At 47.8% G+C, this 6,000-nt stretch overlaps 1 protein-coding gene across 1 annotated transcript in view; it reads left to right on the top strand.

Moving 5' to 3' along the window:
* Nucleotides 1-567: 567 nt before the first annotated feature.
* Nucleotides 568-6,000, top strand: part of SLC25A30 (solute carrier family 25 member 30) — a 39,591-nt gene continuing 34,158 nt past the window's right edge. The window contains exon 1 of the mRNA XM_039473347.2: nt 568-671. The gene's annotated coding sequence lies outside the window, so the exon portion shown is untranslated. The remainder of the gene's footprint in view (nt 672-6,000) is intronic.

Raw genomic sequence — 6,000 nt, 5'->3', positions numbered from 1 at the left:
GGGATTACAGGCGCCCGCCACCAGGCCAGGCTAATTTTGTATTTTTATTAGAGACGGAGTTTCACCATGTTAACCAGGCTGGTCTTAAACTCCTGACCTCAGGTGATCCGCCCGGCTCGGCCTCCCAGAAGTGCTGGGATTACAGGCGTGAGCCACCGCGCCTGGCCTCTGTTTGTACATTCTCAAGTTAAAAGCTGGGGTATAAAAAAAATAAGCGGCAAGTTTACGTCCTTCCTACAGTGAAGGTTCACGCGGGCTCCGAGAACCGCGCCCTGAGAAGGCTGCTTTTCCAAGGATCTCGATGCAGTCCCCAAATTTCTCTTCCACCTCCCAGTCGAGATCGGAGGCCACAGCAGGTGTCACCGAGTCCCGGGCAGCTCCCTCCGCAGGCAGCGGCAGCTGAAGGTCCCGAAAGGGACTTGGGACCCGTCCTGCCCCTCCGTGTCCCGATCTGGGACGGCTAGGGGCGTGTCCTGGGCGTGGCTAGTACTGGCAGAAACCAATGGGAGCTGAGGAGGTCGGCTTGTTTGCGCGGGTGGGGCGGGGCTGGGCTGCGCGCAGGCTCCTGGGCCGGCCCCGCCCGCGGCGGCATTTTCTCTTCCTGAGCTGACTCCGGTTCTTGCTGCAACCGAGTCGGGGTTGGTGGCGGTGCGGGCCGCCGCCGCTGCCAGGTAAGTCCTGGCCCGCGCCTCCTCCCGCCCGCCCCCCTTTCTCTGCGGGGCCCGGAGCCCAGGACTGGGGTAGGGTTGGGCCGCGGTTTCTGGGGAGCCTCTTTGCCACCGGGCGTGTTCGGGGCTGCCTGTGCTCTCCGGTTCGCTGGGCGGGCTGGGCCGGGCTTGTCGGAGCGCGAGGTTCCAGGGACTGGGGACCGGGCTCCGTTCTCGGGCTGCTGCCACCTATGGGGTCGGGCCAGTGCCGCGGGGCCCCAGCTGTTGGCCCGTGGTGATTCCTGGTCCACATGGAGATCCTAGTGGGAAGCCCGTCCTGGCATCTCCGCGCCTGCACGCCGGCCCCGGGCTTGCAACCCTGCCTGTGCGTCCCTCCCACTCGTGGGTTCATTCAAACGGCAGCCTGAGCGCCCGCGAGCTTCGCACTCTGGGAGAGGGCACACCGCCTTCGGAATCGCTCGCGGCACATGCCAGGCTGGAAGGAAATCGCCTGGAAAGTTAATGAAGCTCTGGGTTTTAGAATCTTTTCTAGGTGCAGTTTCATGTAAAGCAGTTGCAGTGATTAGCTAGCATTTTTGTCTGCGCAAGAGTAGCAAAACAGCCGGCACTGCCTGCGGATTCGGCAAGCCGTCCTACTTGGGATTGTGAGAAAGTGGGAAGGCATGAATTTTGCTTTTAGCTTTGCGGTGGGCTTTATGACCCGTGGGCTCAGTTAATTAACGTGAAACGAGATGATTTCGAAGGTTTCTTTTAAACTCCAATTTTTGTAAGTCTGTGGTGAGTTCATTTTTCGTTCTGCACCTTTAAAAAGAATAGGAAATAGGAAAACTCATGAAAGGGCATATTGAAAGAGCAGTCAGTCCAGCAAGGAACAAAAATGTATGAGAGCTCGGAACCTTAAAGGCTGTGCGATTACAGTTTAAGACTTCAGACTGAAAAGGGTACAGCAAGTAAAATGGAAAGATCTTATCAATAATGAAATAGGAGAAACTTGGAAAGCGTTCAGAAGTACCAACAGCTAGTATTATATTTAATTATCTACGTTTACAGTGTACACCTGAGGTCAGGTGGGTGAAAATAAATACTAAGCAACCATGTAAGAGAAAATGTAGTAGACAGGATGTGTAACTTAGCATGTATTTCAAAGGGAGAATCCTTTGAAATTCTTAATTTGCGTAGACATTTTCATTCAGAAAACTTGTTTTTTAAGCTTTATTTATTATTTGGGACAGGGTCTTGCTCTGTCACCCAGGCTGCTCGAGTGCAGTGTCGTGATCATAGCTCACTGCAGTCTTGAAGTCCTGGGCTTAAGTGATCCTTCCCCCTCAGCCTGCCGAGTAGCTGGGACTACAGGTACACACCACCATGCCTGCATGGCTAGGTAGTTTTTTGGATTTTTTTTTTTTTTTTTTTTTTTTTTTTTTTTTTTTTTGAGTCTCACTCTGTTGCCCAGGCTCAAGTGTAATGGCACCATCTCGGCTCACTGCAGCCTCTGCCTGCTAGGTTCAAATGATTCTCCTGCCTCAGCCTCCCGTGTAGCAGGGACTACAGGCGCACCACCATTCTCAGCTAATTTTTGTATTTTTAGTAGAGACGGGGTGTCATCATCTTGGCCAGAATGGTCTCGAACTCCTGACCTCGTGATCTGCCTGCCTTGGCTTCCCAAAGTGCTGGGATTACAGGCATGAGCCACTGTGCTTGGCCTTGAATTTTTTTGAGTGGAGACGGGTGTCATTCTGTTGCTCAGGCTGTCTTGAACCCCTGGTCTCAAGCTGTTCTCTGACTTCAGCCTCCCAAGTAGCTGGGAGTATAGGTATGTGTGACTAGCTCAGCTAACGTTTTTGTTGTTGTTTTTTTAATTTTTATTCTTCACTTTTTGTTTCTGTTTTGTTTGTATCTTTTTTTTTTTTTTTTTTTTTTGAGATGGAGTTTTGCTTTTTTTGCCCAGACTGAAGTACAGTGGCACAGTCTCAGCTTACTGAAAACTCCATTTCCCAGGTTCAAGCAGTTCTCCTGTCACAGCCTCCCATGTAGCTGGAATTACAGGTGCCCACCACCATGCCTGGCTAATTTTTGTATTTTTAGTAGAGATGGGATTTCACCGTGTTGGCCAGGCTAGTCTCAAACTCCTGACCTCAGGTAATCGGCCCGCCTCAGCCTCCCAGACTGTTGCGATTACAGGCGTGAGCCATTGTTCCTGGCCTGTTTTGGTTTTAACTTAAAAAAAAATTTATTCAGCCAGTCACCAACAGTTCACATTTTTAAAAATAAAATTTTTTATTTCCTCTGCAGGAAAATCCTATGTTTGTATGTTTGTTCTGAATGTATAGAATTCCCTGCCCTGCCATCTACCAATTCTTTTTTTTTGAGACAGAGTTTTGTTCTTGTTGCCCAGGCTGGAGTGCAATGACCGGATCTTGGCTTACTGCAACCTCAGTATCCTCTTGCCTCAGCCTCCCACATAGCTGGAATTACAGGCACATGCCACCACGCCCGGCTAATTTTTTGTATTTTTAGTAGAGACGGGGTTTCATCATGTTGGCCAGGCTGGTTGCGAACTCCTGACCTCGGCCTCCCAAAGTGCTAGGATTATAGACATGAGCCACTAGATCTTATCAATAATGAAATAGGAGAAACTTGGAAAGCGTTCAGAAGTACCAACAGCTAGTATTATATTTAATTACCTACGTTTACAGTGTACACTTGAGGTCAGGTGGGTGAAAATAAATACTAAGCAACCATGTAAGAGAAAATGTAGTAGACAGGATGTGTAACTTAGCATATATTTCAAAGGGAGAATCCTTTGAAATTCTTAATTTGTGTAGACATTTTCATTCAGAAAACTTGTTTTTCTGAATGGCCAATTTTTTTTTTTTTTTTAAGTTGGGGTTTCACCATGTTGGTCAGGCTGGTCTTGAACTCCTGACCTCAAGCGATCCGCCTGCCTTGGCCTCCAGAGTGCTTGGATTAAAGGCGTGAGCCACCACGCCTGGCAGGCCAATGTTTTTTTTTTTTTTTTTTGAGACGGGTTTCACTCGTTACTCAGGCTGGAGTGCAATCTCGGCTCACTGCAACCTCCACCTCCTGGGTTCAGGCAATTCTCCTGCTTCAGCCTTCTGAGTAGCTGGAATTATAGGCACGTGCCACCATGCCCAGCTAATTTTTTTGTATTTTTAGTAGAGACGGGGTTTCACCATGTTGACCAGGATGGTCTCAATCTCTTGACCTCGTGATCTGCCTGCCTCGGCCTCCCAAAGTGCTGGGATTATAGGCTTGAGCCACCGCGCCCAGCAGGCCAATGTTTTTTAACAGCCTTTGGAAGATAGTGTTTGGCTGCACAGGCCTATCTAGAGGAAAGGTCATGTGATCCTTCAGAGGGCCTTTGAATATCCCGGATCCTTCAGAGAGTTTGAATATTCGGTAGCTTTGACTAGGGGAAATTCCTTTTCTTCTCTGAATGTTTGCTCAGTTGTGTGATGTGGATAATGATACCTCTTTCATAGGATTTTGTGAGGAAAATGTATAGCCATGCCTGACAGCAGGTATTCAGCGATGACAGCTTGTGTTAGTATTATGTTCATAATGGCAGCAAGGAGAAGTAGGAGGAGTTACTAGGTTTTAGTGTGGCTTAGAGAACATGGCTGTAAAAGGGTGTAAAATGAGAAGTGATCTACAACCACTGCCTGACACTGGAATTGCTGCAAAGTTGTAATTCCTTCTGCGAGACGCTGCACAGACACTGTTGACTGCTAAGGACACATTAATCTCTCTGACTGTCTTGGCTTGTCAACCTTGGCACTTCTATAGATCAAGTTGGGATTTTTCCAAACAACTGTGTTTGGAATTTAAGGAAGTATTTCAGGAGACCCCTACAGAGAGAGCTCAAAAACAAAGAAATGGGTTCGTTTACTGAACAGAGATTTCAGCCTAAGATAACTATAGCCCTGTCACAGCTTGCTGTGGCCAGTACAGCTTAGTGGACATCTACTTACTTATTCCAGTCCTAACTAGAATCTTTTCCTTATTTTATTTTTTATTTTTATTTTTTATTTTTTGAGATGGAGTCTGACTCGGTTGCCAGGCTGGAGTGCAGTGGTGCAATCCCAGCTTACTGCAACCTCCGCCTCCCTAGTTCAGGTGAATTCTCCTGCCTCAGCCTCCTGAGTAACCGGAATTACAGGTGCCTGCCAACACGCCTGGCTTATTTTCGTATTTTTAGCAGAGGTGGGGTTTTGCCATGTTGGCCAAGTGGTCTCGAACTCCCAACCTCAGGTGATCCACCTGCCTTGGCCTCCCAAAGTGCTGGTATTACAGGCCTGAGCCACCATGTCCACCTCCTTTTCCTTATTTGGATGTTTGTCCAACGACTGTGGCTCTCTGGTTCTTATTTAAGCCAAATTATTTATTCTTTTACTCAGCAAACATGAACTTGATAAGTCCCAGTAATATTAACTGCTTAGGGATCTAGTCCTAGCTTTTGGAAAGGAAAAGAGAAAAGCCAAAAAGTTGTTTTTACTCTCCGACTAGCTAACTTTTAAAAATTGTAATTGAATAGCAGTACTTGCTTACAGGCTGCTGATCCAGGAGTGGACACTGATTTGTAGAAAAGTTTTATTGGTGGTACTTCTGAAGGAATGGGCACGTGATTCATCCCATGTGATTCAAAACTCTGAAGAAGCAATTCCATCACAATTTTGAGCTCTTGTTAAGTATTTGCATATTAGTATTAACCCAGAGCCTCTGGATTTTTTTTTTTTTTTTTTGAGACGGAGTTTCACTCTTGTTACCCAGGCTGGAGTGCAATGGCATGGTCTCGGCTCACCGCAACCTCCACCTCCTGGGTTCAGGCAATTCTCTTGCCTCAGCCTCCCGAGTAGCTGGGATTACAGGCACGCACCACCATGCCCAGCTAATTTTTTGTATTTTTAGTAGAGACGGGGTTTCACCATGTTGGCCAGGATGGTCTCGATCTCTTGACCTCGTGACCCACCCGCCTCGGCCTCCCAAAGTGCTGGGATTACAGGCTTGAGCCACCGCGCCCGGCTGAGCCTCTGGATTTTAACCAACTAAAAACTTAATGTCAAAACTGATAGAGGAAAAGGTAGCCAAATCTTATTAAAACTTAACTAGCTGGGCAGGCATGGTGGTGCATGCCTGTAATCCCAGCATTTTGGGAGGCCGAGATGGGTGGATCACCTGAGGTCAGGCATTCAAGACCAGCCTGGCCAACATGGCAAAACCCCATCTGTAATAAAATACAAAATTAGCTGGGCATGGTGACACATCCTGGGATCTCAGCTACTTGGGAGGCTGAGGCAGGAGAATCGCTTGA

The sequence above is a fragment of the Saimiri boliviensis genome, chromosome 16, assembly GCF_048565385.1.
Source record: "Saimiri boliviensis isolate mSaiBol1 chromosome 16, mSaiBol1.pri, whole genome shotgun sequence".
Classification (NCBI taxonomy): domain Eukaryota; kingdom Metazoa; phylum Chordata; class Mammalia; order Primates; family Cebidae; genus Saimiri; species Saimiri boliviensis.
This window is presented reverse-complemented; position numbering and strand designations above follow the sequence as displayed.